Source organism: Tribolium castaneum, chromosome 2 (assembly GCF_031307605.1).
Source record: "Tribolium castaneum strain GA2 chromosome 2, icTriCast1.1, whole genome shotgun sequence".
Taxonomy (NCBI): domain Eukaryota; kingdom Metazoa; phylum Arthropoda; class Insecta; order Coleoptera; family Tenebrionidae; genus Tribolium; species Tribolium castaneum.
The window spans coordinates 20,578,368-20,601,210 of NC_087395.1; the positions used below are offsets into that span (position 1 = coordinate 20,578,368).

General features: G+C 33.4%; 1 protein-coding gene and 1 long non-coding RNA gene across 9 annotated transcripts in view; both read right to left on the reverse strand.

The window, feature by feature from the left end:
• The window catches only part of Rbp6 (RNA-binding protein 6), a 384,381-nt gene that overhangs the window by 300,457 nt on the left and 61,081 nt on the right, over window positions 1-22,843 (reverse strand). The gene's annotated exons all lie outside the window — the stretch shown is intronic.
• On the reverse strand, window positions 2,953-5,212 carry LOC135265418 (uncharacterized). The gene is made up of 2 exons (XR_010333078.1): window positions 3,282-5,212; window positions 2,953-3,234 (listed from the first exon to the last, which is right to left on the reverse strand). It is a non-coding gene; the product is annotated as an uncharacterized LOC135265418 (long non-coding RNA).

Here is a 22,843-nt window from a genome sequence, read left to right on the forward strand (position 1 = left end):
TTTTCCTACGGAAAATTACCAAAGCATTCGGCAACTGCCTTTATTTTTCATCTAATGCTAACAGTTTTTGAGATATTTGTCAAAGTTTAGTTCCTCAAGATAAAGATAAATTGGGAGTGGGAGATGAGTGCTTTTAATTGGTTTTGTAGAAGTTAGACAGTTCAGACATTTGATACACAGCGTTTCATATGCAAAATTATTCAACGACTGTTAGCGCCTCTTTTCATTTAGGGGTTTTTGTAATCTTTACTAAGAGATAAGAGTAGTAGTAGTAGTCGAGAAGCGATCGGGTGGCAGCCACACGCCGCATTTTACAGTGCATTTATTAATCGTTAATTTAATTGTGCCGTACCGTCAAGGTTCTCTTTTTTTTCCTATTCTTCCTCTTTCCTTACTTCTTCCTTCTTACATCGATCTGCACTTTGACGGACCACTCGGTAAGTTTTTTTTTTTGTGTTGTTTTAAATAGCCTTTCTTTTACGCATTAACATTTGGTCCTTCGAGCCACCGGATCTTCGTTTAGTTAAATCTAGAGCATTGGTATCGCTACTTTTGGAACGCGTTGTTGCAAAAACCCTTCGCTTATCGAGTTATCGCTTTAGCTTATCTCTTGTCGCTGTTGCTCGCATACGTCCTCGCTTATTAGAAATTCGTTTAAATTTATCATGGCTCCAACTAAAGAGAATGAATTAAAGTCTCTTCAAGGCAAGCGTCAATCACTTTTTTTGAGAATTCAGCGTTTATATAACGACTCTAGAAACCTGGATGATGAGACGGTTTGCAAAAACTTTAAAATTAGATATAATACACTAGAAGAAACGCGCCGATTGTTTAGTAATTGCATTGATTCGATAAATTTATTAAGTTTAGAACTCGACTCTGACTATACGCCTAGCTTTGCTGAGTTGGAGGCGGTGGACGAATTATATTGTCACATTGTAGAAGCAGCAAAAAAGGTTTTTACAAAAACTGAAAATTTGCTCAAGCCGGTGAAAGCTATAGCAAAATTGCCCAAGATCGAATTGATGGAATTTTCAGGGGAAATGTCCGATTGGCCAATTTTTTATGACACGTTTAGAACTTTAATACACGAAAATCCCGATTTAGACGATATTACTAGAATGCATTACTTATTGGGAAAATTGACGGGTAAAGCTTTGCTGGTTTGCTCTGGAATACAACCAACAGGAGCAAATTATCCCATCTTATGGAAAGCGCTCGTAGAAAAATATGATGATAAACGTCTTCTGGCTAATGCTTATTTGTCGCAAATTCTTGACTTTAGACCTTTACAAAATGAATCGGTAGTTTGTTTAAATACATTTTTGGAAAAGTTTGATACAGCGGTGAACGCTTTGAAACAATTAGACATAGAAAATCTTTCGGACTTTATTATAAGTTCAATCGCACTTTCAAAATTAGATGGTCAAACTCGTAGACATTTTGAGCTGTCACAGAAAAAATCTGAAATTCCTTTGTACAAGGAAATTGTTGACTTTGTAAAGGATCACACAAAAATCTTAGCTTGTACTTTGAAATCAACTGCTACAACAGCCAATCGAACGAACTATAGCGCTCCTTTCAGTAAACCTAGTAGAACCCATTCGCTTGTTGTTAGTAATCGCGCATCGAATAATATTTGTCCAATTTGTAACGAGGCTTCTCATTTAGTTTATCAGTGTGCGAAGCTTTTAAAGTTAGGTCCCTTGGAAAGATATCAATTAGTCAAAGATAAAGCTTTATGTTTAAATTGCCTTAGTCCGAAACATAAAATAATCGCTTGTAAATCGACAACCACTTGTAGTTTGTGTCGAAAAAGACATCATTCTCTGCTTCATTTTGATAAACCGCACATTGAGACATCAGAACAGCCTGCTAAAAAGGATTTGGTTCCAATTAGTGACGTTAATAGTACTTCCCGCGAGCCCCATAGTTTTTGTGTCGCTTCAAATACTAGCTTTAAATCATCTAGATATAGTAACACTTTGCTTGCTACCGCCATAGTAGAAATATTCGCTCCAAATTCGAAAAGGAAATTAGTTAGACTTTTAGTAGACCCCGCTAGTCAATCGCATTTTATTACTACAAATTGTTGTACCCGCTTAAATTTGCCAATTAGAAAAATTAACGCTTCTGTTAAAGGCATAGGAGCCATCACGCATCCTATAAAAGGAAAAATAGATACGGTCATTGCTTCTCGCTTTAATTCAGATTATAGATACAAGTTCGAGGCTTTAGTTATCGATCAAATTATTGACAATTTGCCAGATCGAAATATTCCGCAATCATCTATAGAAAATTTGCTTAATCTTCCGCTAGCCGACGAGAAATTTTTTGAGTCGGGGGAAATCGATGGAATAATTAGTGGTAAATTGTTCCCGCAAATATTAGGCCCGAACAAAGTAGAAAGTTCACTTGGAAGCCCAATCGCTTTAGAAACTACACTAGGATACATAGTTATGGGCGAAATACCACATGTAGCCGCGAATTGTGAAACACATTCATTTTGTTTGATTGAGGAACCACCTCTAGATAAAGCACTTGAAAAATTTTGGTCAATGGAAGAGGTTCCCAGTCCCAGTGTTTCATTGAATAAAGATGACGCAAAATGTGAAGAACTTTTCGTTTCTACGGTTAAACGCGAACCGTCCGGAAAATACATAGTCTCGCTTCCTTTTAAAGAATTTCCTCCTAATTTGGGTAGTTCATTTCAAAACGCTTTTCGAAGATATCTAGCTTTAGAAAGAAAATTTCGCTCAATGCCAGCATTTCATCAAAGTTATTGCGATGCAATACAAGACTTCATCGAGCAAGGTCACATGTCTTTAGTAGAGCCACATAGATTGAATAGCGAATCTTCATTTTACATTCCGCATCATGCTATTTTTAAGGAAAGTACTAGTACTCCACTGAGAGTTGTGTTTGATGCTAGCGCCAAAGGTAGTAATTCGCTTTCTTTGAACGATGTTTTATATACTGGTGAAAAATTACAAACCGATATAGTTTCTTTGCTACTGAATTTTAGACTATTTGCTGTAGCCATGACCGCTGACGTACGTCAGATGTATAGACAAATTTGGCTTAATCCCGATCATCGATGCTTTCAAAGAATTCTCTGGCGATTTTCGATTAATGAACCTCTCCAAACATACGAAATCAATGTAGTCTCTTTTGGAGTCAAAGCCTCGCCATTTTTAGCTCTTCGTACAGTTAAGCAACTTGCCTCGGACGAATCTAGAAATTTTCAGTTAGCTTCAGGAATTGTAAATAGAGATACATACATGGACGATGTTGTAACTAGTGTTCCTACCAGTGAAGAAGCTATTGCGTTGTATCGCGATTTAATTGGTTTGTTTAGGGCCGGGGGGTTTAGCTTAACCAAATGGACAACAAACTCTAATGAATTATTGTCAGAAATTTTAGAATCGGAACGCTGCTTTCAGCCCGTTGAATTTAGCAATGATTCCTTGAAGGTCTTAGGTTTTCAGTGGCATCCGCAAACCGACTTGCTTGGTTTTAAAATTAGTGTTCCTGACATAGAATGTACGAAACGGAATATTTTGTCAATAATTGCTCGCATTTGGGATCCTTTAGGATTGTTGGCTCCCGTTACCTTATATGCAAAATTATTGATTCGGGAAATTTGGGTTCAAAAACTTGGTTGGGACGATCCTGTATCGGCTGATATACAAAAAATTTGGAGTCTTTTAAAAGGAGAGTTGCATCTTTTGGAAAACTTTGAAATTCCGCGTCATTTAGGAACTTGTAGTAATTTACCTGTGACAATTGTTGGATTTGCAGACGCATCAGAAAAGGGTTATGGAGCGGTAGTGTATGTAAAAGTTCCAGAAAAGGTACCTACTGTTAGAATCATTTGTGCTAGATCAAAAGTTGCTCCGTTAAAGTCACTTTCGATACCCAGATTAGAGCTTTGTGCTGCGCTTCTTTTAGCTAGACTGATCCATTTTGTAGAAAGCACTTTCCAATCGCGATTAATTATAGAAAACATTGTTGCTCTGACTGATTCTTCGGTCGTACTTAACTGGATAAACGCATCTCCTCATCGTTGGCACACTTTTGTAGCAAATCGCGTGGCAAAAATTCAAGAATTAGTGCCGTCGGTTAATTGGTATCATGTCGATGGGAAGGAAAACCCAGCCGACCCAATTTCTAGGGGTCTAACACCGGCGCACCTTTTAAACCACCCGATTTGGCTAACTGGTCCTAATTGGTTATTTATGGACGAACAGTTATGGCCTATTAACTCTTCAACTAATACAGACGAACCTCCACTCGAAGAGAAACCGATAGTTCTCGTCACTTTCTCACGTTGTGTCAACCCTTTACGACAACTTATAGATAGATCGTCTTCGTATAGTAAATTGCGCAATGCAGTTGTATATGTTCTCAGATTTCTTAAGTTATTGCCAAAAGGAAATCCTATTACACTCAAAGACTTAGAAACCGCTGAATTAACGCTAGTTAGACTTGTCCAAAGAGAACATTTTGCTTCAGATTTAGCTTTGTTAGAGCAAAATAAACCTTGTTCGCCTAAAATTCGTGCCTTATGTCCGTTTCTTAAAGATGGAGTTATTAGAGTAGGAGGACGTCTATCAAACTCAAATTTAGAATATGATCAGCAGCATCCGTTTTTGCTGCCCAAAAAAGACCACTTGGTGGATCTCTTAATAGACTATTTTCACCAACGTAATTTACATACTGGTCCGCATCTTACACTGTCGTTGTTGCGTCAGAAATTTTGGATTCTAGCTGCACGAAATGTTGTTAGACATCGCATTCGCAACTGTAATTATTGCTTTAAATTTCGTCCTCGCGCAACTTTCCCATGTATGGCGGATTTGCCCGCTCCTAGAATTACAGAAGCGAAACCATTTTTGCACAGTGGTGTAGATTATGCCGGACCTTTCTATATCACTCTGACTCGTCGTAGAGGTGTAAAAAGCCAGAAAGCTTATTTATGCTTATTTATTTGTTTAGTTACCAAAGCCTTACATCTAGAAGTGGCTTCTGACCTATCCACTGCGACTTTTATTAATGCCTTTAAACGTTTTTTATCCCGTCGTGGTCCATGCTCGGTTTTGTATTCCGATTGTGGTACAAATTTTATTGGAGCTAAAACTGCCCTAGACGATTTGTCAAAATTTGTGACCTCACAAGAGTATCATTCTAGTATTGATGATGAATTGATAAAACGAAATAGTATGGAAATTTAATCCTCCAGCAGCACCTCACTTTGGAGGAATCTGGGAGGCAAACATTAAAAGTGTGAAGTCTCATTTAACTAAAGTTATTGGCACCCAAATTTTGACTTATGAAGAATTTACGACGGTTATTACTCAAATAGAGGCTTTATTAAATTCTCGACCATTGTGTACGCTCAGCTCGGATCCTAACGAGCCGTTAGCTTTGACGCCTGCTCATTTTTTGACAGGGACGCCCCTTCAATCGCTACCAATTCAAAATTTAGACATGTCGACTAATTTAGTAACCCGAAAAGAACTGCTCGATCAAATTTTGCAAACGTATTGGAAACGATGGCACATGGAATATCTACATAATTTGCAAGTTCGTCAAAAATGGAATAAGCCATCTTCTCCAATAAAGGTCGGTACGGTCGTAGTTTTGCGGACGGATAACACCCCACCGTTGCATTGGCCATTAGGGGTCGTTCAAGAGGTCTTTCCTGGCAAGGATGGGATAGTTCGCGTCGCCAGCGTCAAAACTCCCAATGGTCTTTATAAACGACCTATAGTTCGTCTATGTCCCCTTCCAAATCAGTGATCGTTTTGATCCTATAATTTTGTTTTTAGTTATTTGTTCTTTGGGTGGATGCAATTACTTGCAGTTTAATTTAATTTAATATTTATTATTATTATGCGGAAGGGAACTTATATTTCTTTTCTTTAGTTGATAATTTGGTTTTAGTTAACTTCATTCCTTAACGGTCGGGGGGAATGTTAGCGCCTCTTTTCATTTAGGGGTTTTTGTAATCTTTACTAAGAGATAAGAGTAGTAGTAGTAGTCGAGAAGCGATCGGGTGGCAGCCACACGCCGCATTTTACAGTGCATTTATTAATCGTTAATTTAATTGTGCCGTACCGTCAAGGTTCTCTTTTTTTTCCTATTCTTCCTCTTTCCTTACTTCTTCCTTCTTACATCGATCTGCACTTTGACGGACCACTCGGTAAGTTTTTTTTTTTGTGTTGTTTTAAATAGCCTTTCTTTTACGCATTAACAACGACTCTAAATCTGTTTTAATTTTTTGTCCACGTGCGATAGTTTTAATGACATCAGTCAATGTTTAAAGAATTGATTAAAATTTAGATGTCCTAAACATTATATTTTTTCGGCAAGGTAGAGAATCAAAAGAACTTAAATGTAGATTTTTCTTAGGCAAAATTATCTTCAAAACTGTCTTCATTTTTCATCTACAATTAACGATTTTTGAGATATCGATCAAAGTTTAGTTCTTCAAGACAAAAATATAATAAGTTGGGGTGACAGAGGAGTGCTTTGGATTGTTTTTGTTGAAGTTAGACAGTTGAGACTTTAGCTTTTCGTGTGCAGAATTACCCAAGAATTCTGAATCTACAAACGATAGTTTTTAAGATAACAGTCAAAGTTTGAGAAAATGGTAAAATTTTGTTTGGCAAAATCCACTCTTCTTTCAATATATTTTTTGTAGAAAAACAGATAATGAAACCAAACTAAGTGTAAGTTTTTTTTATTAAGGAAAATTAATAAACCATTCCGAAACTGTCTCTATTTTTCATCTACACCTAACGGTTTGTGAGATATCAGTCAAAGTCCCTCAACTGCCTAAACACAATAATAGTTTACGTAGTAAGTTGCAAAAAAGTGTTTTTTCCTCGGGTCGTAAAGTTTACAATTTCAATAAAGTTTCAATTACGACCAGAGGAAAAAACACTAGTTTTGCAACGCAATATGTAAAACATTTTTTTGCAATTATGCTCTAAATTACAAAAATTAGATAAAAAATTATGACTTTTCTAACAGGAACTTCAAATTGTAACCTATAAATCGGTCATTAATGTCAGTTCCATTGTGCAACATGTTGCACAAAATGAATTTTGTGTTATCGATATTAATAATAATTGCAAAAAGATATAAGTTGGAGTAAGGTACTGGATGTTGTCATGGACAGAGGTACTGCCATTATATGATTTTGACAATGACAACGGCTTTTTGATCTTGAAAATTTTCCTTGTCAAATTGATTATATTGTCAAAAATGGATATTTTAGGTTAATTTTTGGGTCATTAAAATATGACAATGACACTAAATCTTTCAAATCTTGACATTTTTTAAGGTCAAAAAGCCGCTGTCAATTTTCAAATTTATATGATGGCAGTACCTCTGTCCATGACTGCATCCAGTACTTAAGTTAGAGTAATTGGAGATGTTCGAGATGAGTGCTTTTAACTGTTTTTATTAAAGTTAGATATGAATGAAAGCTATTCATACGCAACATTTTTTAAGGTTTCTGAAACTGTTTTCGGTTTTGTATAAGAGCAATAGTTGTAAAGATATCAATCAAAGTTTGAAAGACTGGTAAAAATGTAGTTTTTGACAATGTGGAGAATCCATCGGTCACGTTTTTGGCACTGACAGCGGTTTTTGACATTAAAATTTTCTTTGTCAAATTCACGAGTACTGTCAAAGATGGAAATTTTTAATTTAGTTTTATGCCACCAATTTTCAGCAACATCTTGCAATTTTTTGACATTTAGCGTGGTTGTCAGTGTGTCAATGACAGGATGCAATACAATGACAAGCAAAAAATTTTGGGCACTTTTGACATTTCATTGTCAAAATTCAAAAAGTATAGGGAATTACACACGACGTTTATGTCAGCGAAATGTCAAAGGTGTCCGAAATTTTTTGCTCGCCATCGTATCGTCAAAAAGTTTGCAAATGTGTCAAAGCGACAAAAATTGTCAAGATTTCAGAATTGGCCACCAGAAAGCGCAAGAGTCTAAATTAACGCTGAATAGAATTTCTTTATCATGTTTTTAAACAATTTAGACATGAGCACAGTTAAAATAACTGTGAATTTAAAAGAGCACAAAGTGTAGAAAATATACTCAAAATTTGAGACTCAACATCAACTTTCTTTCGCGAGTTTGTGAATGCGGTATGAGGTTCAATTAAGAATTGTCAGCGAGCACTAAGTGGAAAACTAGAGGCGATAATCAGATATTTTTAACCCGCTGTAATATGCAGAGTGAAAAGAAATGGGTTTTAGCGAAACACATAACAATCTAGTCTACTTGCATGCTTTTACTTTTATGCAATTAACGGTCTCGTTATCACATAAAAGCAATGAACATACTTCATAAAATGCTTGTTACTGGAATCACTCCACTCAGATACCTAATGTTTATACGTTTTTTATGATAATTCTGCGGTCGCTTTGTAAAAATAAATCCTCTTTTTTGCATTTCGTTAGATACATGTGCGTGCTTTCGTGTAGGTATTTAAACTGTTTCGCACTTAGTGTTGGTCGTTGGTACATTTTCAAATTACAACAAATCATGCAACACTATTTTTCTTAAGGGTTCATAACAGAAGTTGTTCACCACCAGGCACCGAACCCTGATTCATGTTAATTGTGGCAAATTTTGACAGACGTTCTTAGATTCAGATCACAATCAATGAAATAATGTGGAGACGGTTGATTAGAAAATTCAAAGCAGCTGATTCCAGCAGGCATCGACTGATTGTAGAACAGAGAATAAGATGATTACGTTTGCCGCAAGTTCTCCAGAGCAAACCGGATTTAATTTTTACGTTTGAGCGGTTCATCACTCGTTTTTCAAATTGGTCTAGACTGAGCAGTTTGACAAAACATTAGGAAAGTGAAGCTCTGCAAAGTTTATTATTAGGCAATTAGAAAGTGCCTGTGGCAAAAGCTGATACAATAAATCCTTTACTAGTTGTTATTAACGCTTCTATTGTTGCGGGAATTTACGATTTTAATCGTTCTTCCACTCCAGTTGTAAACGACTGTAATTATTTCAGTTGGAGTGAAATCACAGTAGAGCACACTAGAGTCAATAATATCAGAGAATTTTAGCCACTCGACACGATGCGATTATGAATAAATAATTTGCGGGGTTAATGTAACAACCTTGAAACGTTAGACAGGAAAATCAATAGGTGGCACTAAGATTTGTGAAAGATATTAAGTGTTAACGCCCTTTCAAGTAATTGTCTTACATGCAAGTCGTGTGTTTGAACAGAATAAATCAGTGGAAGTGTGTCAAACCTTTCGCCGGCTGATTAAGACGTTACAACTATCATTTGATATTGTGTCATGATACGGAGAGCAACGACTTGTGCATAATATTTAATTCGGCGTAATTTCCATCAGGGTGCATCAGAAATGCAACGTGACGACGACAAAAGGGTGCTCGCTGGTAAAAGTTCCGTCTGAATGGATCTCGCTCTTGAAACACTGTTTGACGTACTTAAGTTGCTGCTCGGTATTTCTATAGGATCATTATTAAGAACAAAAGATTCTGAAAATGAGATGATTATAGATGAGGCTTCAACTCCCCCTTTTATTCAAAGTGTTTTTTACCCGGAATATGTAGACATAAAAGGCGAAGCCCATACTCGGGCTTGTCTCGTAAGTAATCTAAATTTTTGTTTGTCTGCAACCCCTGCAGCTCTCCAGCCATCTTTTGTGTATACTTCTGCAATCTCTACTTAACAGCGGTTTCAAAGGGCGCATTACGCACGAATTTTTTAATACGCCAGCACTAACATTAAGTCTCGCAGGTATTGTGTTGAAAAAACCGAATCAATCGACACAAAATGCGAAATCTGGAAATTTTATTCAGTTTTGTCGCAATATGAAACAATCTGTTTTAATAACTATAAGAGGTATTATTGCCTCACAACTTTAAAAGGCTTTCAAAATAAACACAGCGTGAAATTAAGTGCATTTAATTTAGATAAAGCGATGAATGGATGAATTTGTGCGAAAATGAGTGTCGCATACCTGAGACGAGGTGATCTTCGCACAAAGAGAGGTGTCAAAGCTTACCTGAAACAAAAGATTTTTAATGTAGCAGGACAATATAAATTGTTAATTCAAATGAATACAATTATTGCATAACAAAGTCAAACAATGTGGGTCACTAATACCGTTTTGATATGCAAAAAAATAGTATATTTTTTAGTTTTATTCTTGCCCCCCTCGCAATTTTTAAAATAGCAACGTCTAGTCATGTTTATTTCACAGACTGTCATGGTGTCCGGAAGTTTTAGTAAATCAAAGCACATAAGCTCCTAGTTAACTCAATGGGAAAATCAGAGATCTAATCAATTTTGTTTTGTAAATAAAGGAATTATTTAAGCTGAACATAACTAACTGTTGAAGTGTAGAGAAAGCTGTTATTTATTATGAATAATAATGTTAATAATAATAATGCCTCAACAGACAGATGAATACTTATTGGACTGGGAGGCAAAATTGGTCCATACAATAGAAAAAAAATATGGCCTTAGGTTTAGGTGATCAATTGACTAATAATTAATAATAGTTATTAATAAAAAGAAAAACATTTAATCTCCTCGTAATTTATTTTTAAAGTATGTAATTATAGGTACCGTTCTGGATCGACAACGTGTTAAGAGCTAAGAAAAAAATTGATCTAATTTAATGATTCCACTAATTTCAATCCAATTCAACGATTTTTTAAGAAAATTTCACAAAATAATCGATTAACTGAAAAATGTGCAAACTGGAAAAAACTAAAAGAACATTTAAGATGTAATTAGTTTTTTTTGGTTTATTGATATGGAAATTTGTTATGTTATGTAATATTGAAATAATTGCGTTTTGGGACGATATAACGCTGAAATATTTGTCATTTTCAATTCGGTTTTGTAATTATTTAAATTTTCACTAAAACTGAGTTTTCAATTTAAAAATGTGATTAAGCGGCTGGAAGATACAAAAAACACCACTATCGACCCGATTCGGTGTTTTTTTTTCGAAATGTAACATAATTAAAATACAATAGATTCAAAAGTTTTGCATCACTACGTTTTGTATAAGGAAAACGCCCGTTTAACCTGGCCTGCTTGCTTTTTTTAAGGAAAACTACATTGAAGACGGTTGGAATATGCTTTCTGAAGTCTTTAAATTTAAAAAACATACTACTAGAACTCATTCGGGGCTCTTTAGTGCTGCTAGTAAAAATGCCAAATTAATATTGTACAACGAAATTTTTTTGGAAGCAGGTGGCGGCGTTTTTAAGTTTGTAGCGATGCCAGAAGAAGAAATACGCTGTGCTACTAATCACTTTTTGGTTTATTGTGGTACATGCCATACATCCACTTTTGTATGAATTTTTTTCATTTTTTAAAATTACTTTAAAATAAAAAAAGTGGTCATAGTATTATTCTCAATTACCAATGGTCATCATAAACTCATAGTTATTTTATTTTTGACATGAATTAATCTAATATCCAAAAAACAAAGTGATGCAAAACTTTCGAAAAGTAAAGATTTTTTGAGTTTGAGAATGTTAGGTCTTTTATCGAGACCTTGAGGTCGAACAAAAATACATTAGAAAGCTAAAAAACAGCTTTGCGGACGTAATATAATAGTAGATTATTATACAAGTAAAGAAAAGTTGTTCATTATCTGTGAGTGATGTGTTTCCGAAACGAGTGCGGAGCACGAGACACAACATTATTTCTACAATTGCAGTGTTTTAAACTGTAAATTATTAAACTTCTAAATCTAACGTTTAGAAATTTTGACATTACCGTGTGCAGAACACAATAATTTTGACATTACAGTGCGCCAAGTAAAACAATGAAAAAAAATGCTTTGTGTTTGTGCACTAAGATTAGTGCGTAAACATGTATATTTTGGTGAACTGTAGAAAAAATAAATTTTTAATGTTGCTGATGATCAATCAGTTAGGTTTTTTGGAAAAAAAAATATTTGTGATGATTATTACAATAATTTTCAGATTCGTTGATGCGTAAAAGTACCTAAACAAAATTTGTTTCTTTCTTGGTTAGGTATATCTTACATCCCGGAATAAAAATATTAAAAAAAATTCTTTATCTTAATACTGCCAATAAGAATAATTTAGTTATTTCCCGGCTGTTTATTCCAAAATTTTCCAATTCCAATAATTGCGGTTCTGTAAAATGAGGTACAAAGCCTGAATTTAGCAAAACTAAATGTCATTATTTTAGACCAAATTCCACAAAATAATCGCATTTATAGTTAAACAACGTGCTAAAACGATACAAAAAATTGTAAGTTGTAATTGTAAAAAATAAAAACTATTTACGTAATTTTCCACTTTTCGGCGTATTTTTGATTAAATGTGACAAAATAATTTCATTTCTAAGCAACCAATAACAAGGTAACACACCTGAAAAAAAAGTGTATAATTTTTTACCTAATTCAATTATTTCTCGTTCCGTTCTCACAAAATTTCACCAAAAAATTGAATTTTAGCTCGAAAAAAAAAACGATTTTTGGGCAATTTTTACGTCGTCAGATCCGAGGTGCAGTCATGGACAAAAAAAATTCGAGTCTTGATCCTAATAAGAATGGAATTATAGTAAATTAAGTATCAAGATGGAGCTTAAAATCGTGCAAAAAAGATATTAATATTAGGAATGATTGAAGTACATGTGCAAAATTGGCGTATAAATTGTAAAGACGGAATGTTATTCAATAAAACACAAAACTGTTTATAAATGTAGATTAATAGAATATCAACGTAAACAAAATGTTTATTATCAATTATCGCTCGTCATCGGTTTGGCGTTTCCACTCTAACGAGTTGAAAACTCTATTAAAACTACATTTAATCAAACCATCAATTGCGAGGAATTTCGCTTGATCTTTTAGATAACTAAATGTATTTATTGTATTTATTCCCACAACAATAACCCAAAGTTGGAAAGAAGCGTCTGTAATAATAACTTTAAAACAATTGCGAGCATGGCCAAAGAAACACATTCGATTTAAACGAAATTGTTTGTAGTTTACCACAGAACGATGGAACTACCCAACATTAATTATTACAGCTAAAGTAGTGTTACTTTTGTTGAACAGAAAACACGAGGAGCTGGAGCTAGACAATGCAAGTTTGCAGTAGTCGGGGTTGGGACCTGAAACTTCTCCAACTTACTGCAACTAATAAACTGTCGGATAGATTCCGTCTGTCGACGAAACAAATAAACAAGAATTTTAATAGAGAAAAATAAAAATTTACGTTTCGTCGTACACAGGATGTAACGAAAAGATGGGGGAAACAGAGAAAGCGATTTACCCAAAGCTCAAAATTAATGGGCGAACGTCTAAAATTTCGACACGTCTACTTAAATAATTTTTTCCTCCAAAATCAAAGCCGATATAATATTTTTATTAGAGATAAAAATTGCTTAAAAATAATTAACTTTTCGAACAAAAAAAAATTACACCTCTCGGATAAAGTTGTACCTAATAAGAATAAGTACAATAACACAAAAAACAGCACCAAAAAAGTGGTTTTCAAAGCAAACTTCAAAAAAAAATCTATTACTTCATTAAGAAGTTATTAGAGACCCAATCACAGGAAACTTCCCTAACCCTCAATTTTGAAGAGCTTTTCTTAAAATTCGAAATAAACGATTATTTTTCCTAAGTTCCTAAAGTGACCTTTGATCAGATTTTCCAATTTAGAAATATACTTACTAGTTTTTTAATTTTACAACTAGAGATTTCTTCATCTTATAGTATAACTTGGTTTCACTATTTTATAATAATTTCAGTTTTACAATTTCTTAATGTTCTTACTTTACAGTTCTCTTCCAGTCACATAGTTCCACAGAATTTTATTCACAATGTTTTTAGTTTTTTGTATTTCAGCTTTTTAGTTTCTAAGTTTTCTAGCTTTTCGGTCGTTTATTAAATAGTGTATTTTTTATTTAGAAAGTAAGTGTTAATAGTGTTTCTCTTTTCCCGTTCTATAGCTTTTTCAATTTCTGAGTTTTCAATCAATCAGTTCTTCAAAATTTAAATCTCATTATTTCTCAGCGTTAAAGTTACTAAGAATGTCAGCTTTTGAATTTTTAATTTTTCCACTTTTCAGTTTGAAATTCTAGTTGTACATTAAATTATTTTTTAAGGTTGCACTGTCTTGTAATTCTGAAGATTCAAAAGCACAGCATTATTTAGTTAATTTTTATTTTAGTTTTTATTAATTTTAGGTAATTTTATTTAATTTTTACTTTGAAAAATCACTTACTTTCTCAGTTCAAAATTTTAGTAGATAGCATAACAAAATTAGAAACAGCAGGCCTGTCATTCGTTGAAGTTACTGAACACGTGAATAAGTGTAAATTTTTATAGAAAGTAGATACACCAGAAGTTGTGGAAAAATTAGTTAGTGAATAACTAACTAATAATAATTTCCAACGAAGATTTTAGTACTACTATGTAATTCATTTTCTAGGGTGAGATTAATTCTTACAGAAAAACGAACTAATTTTACAGCATCAAATTTTTTAGAACTATATTTAGGTTCAATGATGATGATGAATTACCATTTTATAATTTTTTGTGCAACAGAGATTTATAAATTTTTTACAAACGTGGTCGTCTTTGAAGTGCAAATTAATACAATAAAAATTATGTTTTAAATTTTTCCTACTGTAGAAATTAATAAAAAATATGCCCTAGATTACTAGCTTTTAATACCTAATTTTTGTTTTTTTACGACCTTTTTTAACAAAAATTCGGTCTCTAAGTATTAAAGAAAAATGAATAATTTTGACTCATTTCCGGTCAGAAAAAATGGGGTTGTGTTGAGTTTGGGGTGAAAGCTCCGTCCGTCAGGTGAAGTTTTGTTCCTCATTTGAACAATTAGATGGGGTGGAAAAGGAATTATAATAAGTGGTAGAGAATGGGTCGAGCTGTCGTCAGCTAAAGTTTTGTAAAATCGGCGGAGCGTCCTCGACTCGGGAATCAGTGAATGGTCCTCCGGGAACAGAACAACTCATCCTTAATACCGCCGCACCCCTCGCTCGACTGTCACCCCCACAGCATCTTATTCTGGAGTAGGCATTTGGCAGACAGTTGCCTAGGCAACGTGGACGTAGGGGCTCGTCACGTGAAGTGCGTTTCCGCCATGGGTCGATGCCCTTGACCTACACATGCCTTAACCCCAGCACATGGAGATAAAGCGAGGATTATTAGATAACGAAGGCCGCCCGCCACATGGTTTTCTGGAGCGCGCCAACGAATTCTTGCACAGTGTGTTTATCAAACCGAATGAGGAAGTTGGCCAGCAGCAACGGAAACTTGCAATAAGCTTAACCCCAATTAATTGCTTAATTAGGTTCGATGCAATTATTTTTTCAAAAAACAATCCCGCAAACAATGCGCTTCCGACTAGTTGACAGACGTTTTAAAAGTGAAATGGCTGAGCGAAGATCATTTGTCATTGTTTTGCTGCAGGAAATTCGAGCTAATTAAAAAAGCATTTAGCAGTGATAAGCCATGAAATAAGACTTGATAACTATCAGACGGTTATTTATGCAAACAAACACTGGATGGAATATTTCGCTAAATAATTCAACACAGTTCACAAAGCAGCGCGGATTTTATGCAAATGCACAATTCCGCAATATTGATGCGTATTCCGAGGTTTTTTCCTATACAACCACCGATTCCTCTTCAAGCATTCATATGTCTCGTATTTCCACAGTTTGCCGTATTTTCATTTCGAAATCGATTTTTCCACCAAGATGAGTTTCAAATTATTCATTGTAAACGGTGGATTCATTTTCAGAATTAACGTAATGTTTTTTAGGAATTCACGAGTAGGTAAATGACAATTTATCCATAATACGACAATTAATACGTCATTAAAAACCGCTCAATAAAATGACTAGTCATCTATTTTACTACAGAGACACTTTTATCTTATCCTTATCAAATCATTCATAACTGTCTCAGCACTTATCGTTCATTAACTTCGAGTGTTAATTCAAATTTACTTTACGTCAGAATCATTTTGAATTAAACTATTAAAAATAAAGTTATCAGTTGTCAGCCTCATTTAAGCTGTTTGTTATTGGTGGAAGCATAAGTCAAAATGAATACAAACATTATAAAGGAGAAAGAGTAATTTCTTTCTTTAACGGGTTTGAGTGTAAATCGGAATCTTTATTTCACGAGTGGGTTTATCATCCACGAGATGAAATAAATAAATCGATTTTCACCAAAACGAGTTGAATACAACATTTTATTCTTCGAATTAGACTCAACAAGGCTCAAAATTGCTTTAAATCTATCAAAAATAATCTCACGTTTCGTATTGAGAAATGCGAAACAGTTGTCAAAACTTTCTTACACAGGAGAAAAACCGTATATTTTGACAGTGTCGAAGAATAAAATTAATAATGTACCTAAGTGTTCAAATAAATAAATATTTTTCAATTAGTTGTTATTTAATTTATATTGTTTAAAGCATGAACGAGCAATAGCGAGTAAGTTAAATACAACATTTCTTCTTTAACCATAAACACTGTACTACTAGAGAAGAAATTTAAATTAATACCCAATCAAAACCAGGTTCTTTTTGTTCATTGCATCATTTCAATTTTGACAGCTGTCAAATTTTTAAGCCCCATAAGCGTCATAAAGAACGAATTAAATTTTTAAAAACACCAAAATCACAAAAACTTACGTTGTGAAAAAGAATGGATTAATGATATAAAAAATCAGACCTTAATGTGAACATTAAAAAGCGGTCAACTAAAAAAAGTTGGGCCCTTAATTTAAGACATACAGGATACAGCAATAGTATGAACCATGCAAGCATTTTTGGCATTAACTGTTTATTTTACGAAAAATAATTATTTAATTATTATTTAATATAAAAATAATTATTATCTTTTATTAAGAACAAATTAATAGTACATTATATTATAAGTGATAGAAACGCATCATTATATGTGAGTGAGAATTTTGACCCACGAATGCGCTTGCACACGAGTGAGACACTTTTCACGAGCTTTATAATGGCACTTCAATCACGTGTGATATACGACATTTTATCTTACCTTATTTTATCTTAAACCATTGAGAAATCAATTTCTCTCACAGATGTACTGTCAGAATTAGCTTTATCTCTCTTGTGATTGCACTGTATCTTGATAATAATGTACCAATTATTTTTTCGTAAAGTAAATTGCTTAGGCAAAAATCGTTAAGTTTAGTGCTTTTCCCGGACCCTGCATATTTTTTCCTTTAAAAAATCTAAGAGGTAAAAGTTCAAACAAGTGAGATAAAACTCTCAAAGAATTGACAATAACAGATTAAAAGCTCTGTTCCGTCTAAACCCCACATTAGAAGTATTGAAGGTTAAAATAAAGATATTCATCTGAAAGTTGGTACTCAGCCATAATCCGTTAAGTTCTGCAAAATAAAAATATCTTTAACATTGTTATACGGGAAGTCGCTATTACTTTCTTATTTTAAACGGAAAACTATGTTATTCACTGCGTGTTTGGATTAGTTGATCTATTTTTTTATCAATTTTTGGATTTGGACCTGGCACTTAAAAAATCGGTAACTCTTTTAGTTTAATTTCGAAATCATAATTGAAGAATTAAAAAAGAAAGCCAATATCTGTTCTCCAGTATGTTCAAAATTCGAAAAGAAGCTAACAAACCCAAAAATTTAAAGGTTATAATCATTTTGAAAATAATTTCATTGAGCTGGACCCAAGAGATTATCGTTGTATACAAATTTACAGATTACTATCATTATTAGAAGTACTAATACTTCTAATGTGGGGTTTAGACGGAACATCCTGTAAACGTAGTACATTTAACTCGCTGAAACACTGCATTTTATTTGTACCGCAATTTTTATCTCGTTTCTGATCCATTGTTACCTACTTGTAATGTAAAAGTCGGTTAGATTTTTCCATTATCTACACTAATGACGCAACTCACGTATTAATTCATAAACTGTAGTTAAAAAAGAAACAACTGACTTGTTTGGCTATTGGCTATTGTTATTGATAACCGTAAACATACAAATCTTTATTGTATCTACCAAAGCACTATATAAACGCACAACAAAACAAAAAACTTTGTATTAAGAAAGCTATATTGGAACACTCCGTATAACAGTGTAGTTAATCTAAAAGGGCAAAACATCCCAAAGTGGTAAAAAGCGCTTTCTCCATTAGCCCCTAACGATCTAAAATATGAAAACATTGAATTTGCAATTAGTTTTCATTGTCATTAGTGTGCGCATAAAATTTTACATGTACGCTATTAATCCTGTTTATTGTATTCCAGAAACAGAAAAACCGCTTTGTAAAACTTCCCATAAATCTTGATTGTCTCCTTTATCACTTTTAATGCAAGTTGTTACATTAGATTGCCATTTGTAAGGAGATATTTAATTTTTCCAGTCAATGTTACACGATAGTTACGATACAATTTAAGTCTTATCAATGAGTTGTTTATAAACATTTCTCTTTCAACCACTGAATACCGAACACTTCCGCTTAAAAAGCGATTATTGCACATGTATGGGCGATAAAAGGTGCGTCGAAGGCATGACTAGAATTTTTCCACGCCATGGGCAATGACCCATCTACATCATGCCTTCGGACGTTTATTAGCGTCTCTTATGGGTTTCCTTATCTCTGGTAATTGTTTAATAGCTGTCAGCGCATAGACGTAATTATAAAATTGAATACCGACACGTAGATCAGAGCAAAGTTGACGTGATGCGACGTCTTCAGAAGTTGTAATCAATCAAATTGCTGACACATTCAAAGTCTCGAACGGACAGACTGCGTACGTCTTCTCTCAACTTCAGTTCCTATTCAGAGGCAGATATCCGATTTTTTGCGACCCACCAAATGATTGATCGCTCCAAGACGTCCTGTCCTGGTCTTGCATACTTTATGACATCACCTACGTAACTTTAGACCCATTCCAAAGTACAAATCGACCGTAATGAGTTTTAACCATATGGTAAGTGACCGGCCTTGAGGTTAAAATTACACAAATATCCGCGTAAACTACAACAACGTTTGGAAATTAGAGTAAAAAGGCGCGTTCTGTAAACATGGCCACCAAATGCAATCAAGTTACGTAACAATGAAGTCAATTTAATATCAATCAAAGTGCATTCAGCTAACAACACAGATTCAAATCTGACAGGGAGTAAACAATGCAATCGATACAAAGAATAAATTAAAATGGTGTTTATTCTTTTAGTGGCCTTTTATACGATACAGGACGGAGTATTACCATAAACCAATACCAATAACCCGGTTGCTATAGCCACCCGTTATGTGCTATGCCCACATATTGTTTTCTAATGACACCTGCATCAAATAACCAATTATTTTTATTCCATCCAACGTCGGAATTTAATGGATCAAACAAACGTTAAAATAATATGATCGAAAAAATTAGGGTTAGTGTTGAAATTCGAACAAAGGTCTTCATGCAATTATAAATCATCTATTATTATGTGAAAGCCATAGCAAACGGTCACTGATACAGAGCTTTTGAACAAATTGGTCATAAATTAGATTAACATTTTAATGTTGTACAATGACCAAAGCAGCAATTAAATCGTTCGTTTTGAAAATGTTTTTGATGTAGAGTTTATATTATCAAAAATAGATTATTCTTTGATAAAACTGACAATTGATAAAAAATACCAATACATAGACGGGTATATACCAACCGTTTTTTTTAATTTTGATCTAGTTATCCACGACAGTTTCGTCAGCAGCGAAACGTGTTGTACAATTAACTTCAGCATCGCTTTATCTGTCAATATGTCCAAAAATCATTAAAAAATTCGGTCCGAATCTTATTTTTGTAATGGTCATTGGTAAGGTAGGTACTGGATGCTGTCATGGACAGAGGTCAAAAATCATTAAAAAATTCGGTCCGAATCTTATTTTTGTAATGGTCATTGGTAAGGTAGGTACTGGATGCTGTCATGGACAGAGGTCAAAAATCATTAAAAAATTCGGTCCGAATCTTATTTTTGTAATGGTCATTGGTAAGGTAGGTACTGGATGCTGTCATGGACAGAGGTACTGCCATCATATGATGTTGACCTTGAAAATTTTGATTGTCAAATCGACTATATTGTCAAAAATAAATATTTTAGGTTAACTTTTGTGTCAATTGTGACAATGGCACAAAATCTTTCAAATCTTGTCACTCTTTTTGCATTTTCTCAAGGTCAAAAAGCCGTTGTCATTGTCAAAATCATATGATGGCAGAACCTCTGTCAATGACAGCATCCAGTACCTTAGTCATCGGGTCAACGTCACTGCCATGGATAACTAGATCAAAATTTTTGAAAATCGCACAGTATAATGTAGTGTGATTCGGATAAAAAAAGTTCTACTGCATCTTCTAGTCGTTCACAAAAAAAATGGATGTTTTCGTCTAAAACACATGATAAAACCATAATTACATCAGAAAAAATACCAAAAGCCTAACAAAAAATTTAATTATAAATTAAATAAATAACCATTTTTTTTGTTTTTATATTCAGAATGAACACAACGTATGAAACCAAACATTTTTTCACTAATAGATAATTTATTCCTGAATGATGCCAAAGTCAAAACTAAGTAACGAATTATGAAAAATATTCATAAATTACTTTAAAAAAATGCTGAAATCCATAACAAAGAAAAATCAAAAATTTTCTAGAAAAAGATTATGATTCATGTGTATGTAGTTTTTTCACAAAGTAAACAATTTTAGAAAAAAAAAGTTTTTGTTTTACAAACTAAAGTTTTTTATTTAGAACAATATTTTAAACAGACAATGTAATATTATTATATTAGTTTATTATATTATTATATTATTTTATTATATTATATATTATTATATTAATAACGCTGACATTCTTTAAAGAGGTTGGATTCGTATTTAGGCATTTAAAAAAAGAGAGTTAGATCCTTCTTTTGATGTGCTACTTATAATAATTGGAAAAAAAAGTGAACAAAATGTTACGTTTGAATAAATAACAAAAAATTCTAATTTGCCATTTCTCGAGCATCTGATATAGAGAGAAGATAATAAAAATACGTAACCAAACTTTTTATTCACGAACAATTTATTGCTGAATGAAGCTGAAATGCTGAGAAGAAAAAGTAGACGAATAACTTTTTTGTAATTTTTGGGTTTTTTTTTTTACTTCTGGATGTTTCCCCTTTCTGAAAAAGAAATGAATAAAAATTTCAACAATATTCACATACAAGTGGTTCTCCTTAATTTATTATAGTCTCGCCCTGATCGAATGATATTCATAAATTACCGTTTAAATTAAAAAAGCAAAATTCCATAACAAACAATCCAAATTTTTCTAGAAAAAAATTATCATTTTATTTATATTAGAACAGTATTTTTTCTACAATCGCTATCCAAAATAATTATTTGCGCTTTGAGACACAATGGAAAAAATGCTCGCGTCTCCCATTTTTTATTGAAATCTAATGTTCACTGATTTATGTAACTAGTTAAACAAGTAACAAAAATAAATAATTTTTGATTTTAATAAATTATTACATAGTTTTGTCCTGAATATTATGGTGTAGTCTTAATACTTGCGAATGAGAAAAAATGTCGTGTATGTTTTGAGCGCAAATGTACATTGTCGATTACATTCAATCAATCGACAATGTACTGCTTTGCGCTCTTAAAACACAAATAGCTATTAAATACATAGAAATATAAAAGTTATAATTAGTCTTTTCTGATTTTTTTGATTTGCCTCTTTATTTTCAAAAGTCAATAACGTTAACATTTGTTAGTATGTCGGAATCGCATTTGGGCATTTGAAAGAACAGAGTTAGGTCCTCCGCCTGATTTATTCATAATTGGGAAGAAATGAACAAAACTTAAAAATTTTCATACCTCTGTTTGAAATATTTGCTATGCTAAATAATTGGAACAGTCTGTATCAAAAGGATTATGGATTACGGCTGAATCGCAAAAATGGAAAAATGTTTAATCTTTTTATGATGATTTCTGTGTGGTTAATGTAACCCAATTTTAGTTCATAGATAAATTGAAATTCGATAGTACAGTTCATGTGGAAAAGATAATTCCGTATTTTGTCAACAGAAATGTCAGAGGGCAACAACTATTTCCCAAAACTCATCTAATTATAATTATAATTTTACGTTTCAGCCATTTTACACAATTTAAATGACGACGTCGCAACTAGGTAAAGATAAAGTACCGTCATAATTATGTAGCAGCAGAAAGAGTTTGCTGACATTCGTGTAGTTAAAAATTTTAGTCGGGATTGTCCGTGTGTATGAGAGTTGGTTGATGGCAGTCATCTTCATCTTTAGAATCGCTTGCATGTCGTGGTTGTTAGTGCAAATGGTTTCTTTTATTTATATTGTCAGCATTCATGCTGGCTAAAAGACTAAAGTAAAAGTTTGTATGAGCTTGTCCCTAGTTGCTTCAAGTGACAAATACGTTACATAAAACTTGCTAATGAAAATGACTTCGTCCATTCCATAACTTATTGGTTAACTACAAGCAAATTATCCATGAACTTGTGTTTGCTCGAAACATTAAGTCATTAAACGTAACCGTACAATCCGATTTTTACGTCTACGTTCAACAACTCGATTTTCAAGGCTGGCACATACTCTTGATAAATTGATTTGATTATTTGGGAAAACAACATATTTTTCGTCGGATTACCTATACCTATAAATGGCCAGAAGCCGATTAGAATGGCAAAAGTGCT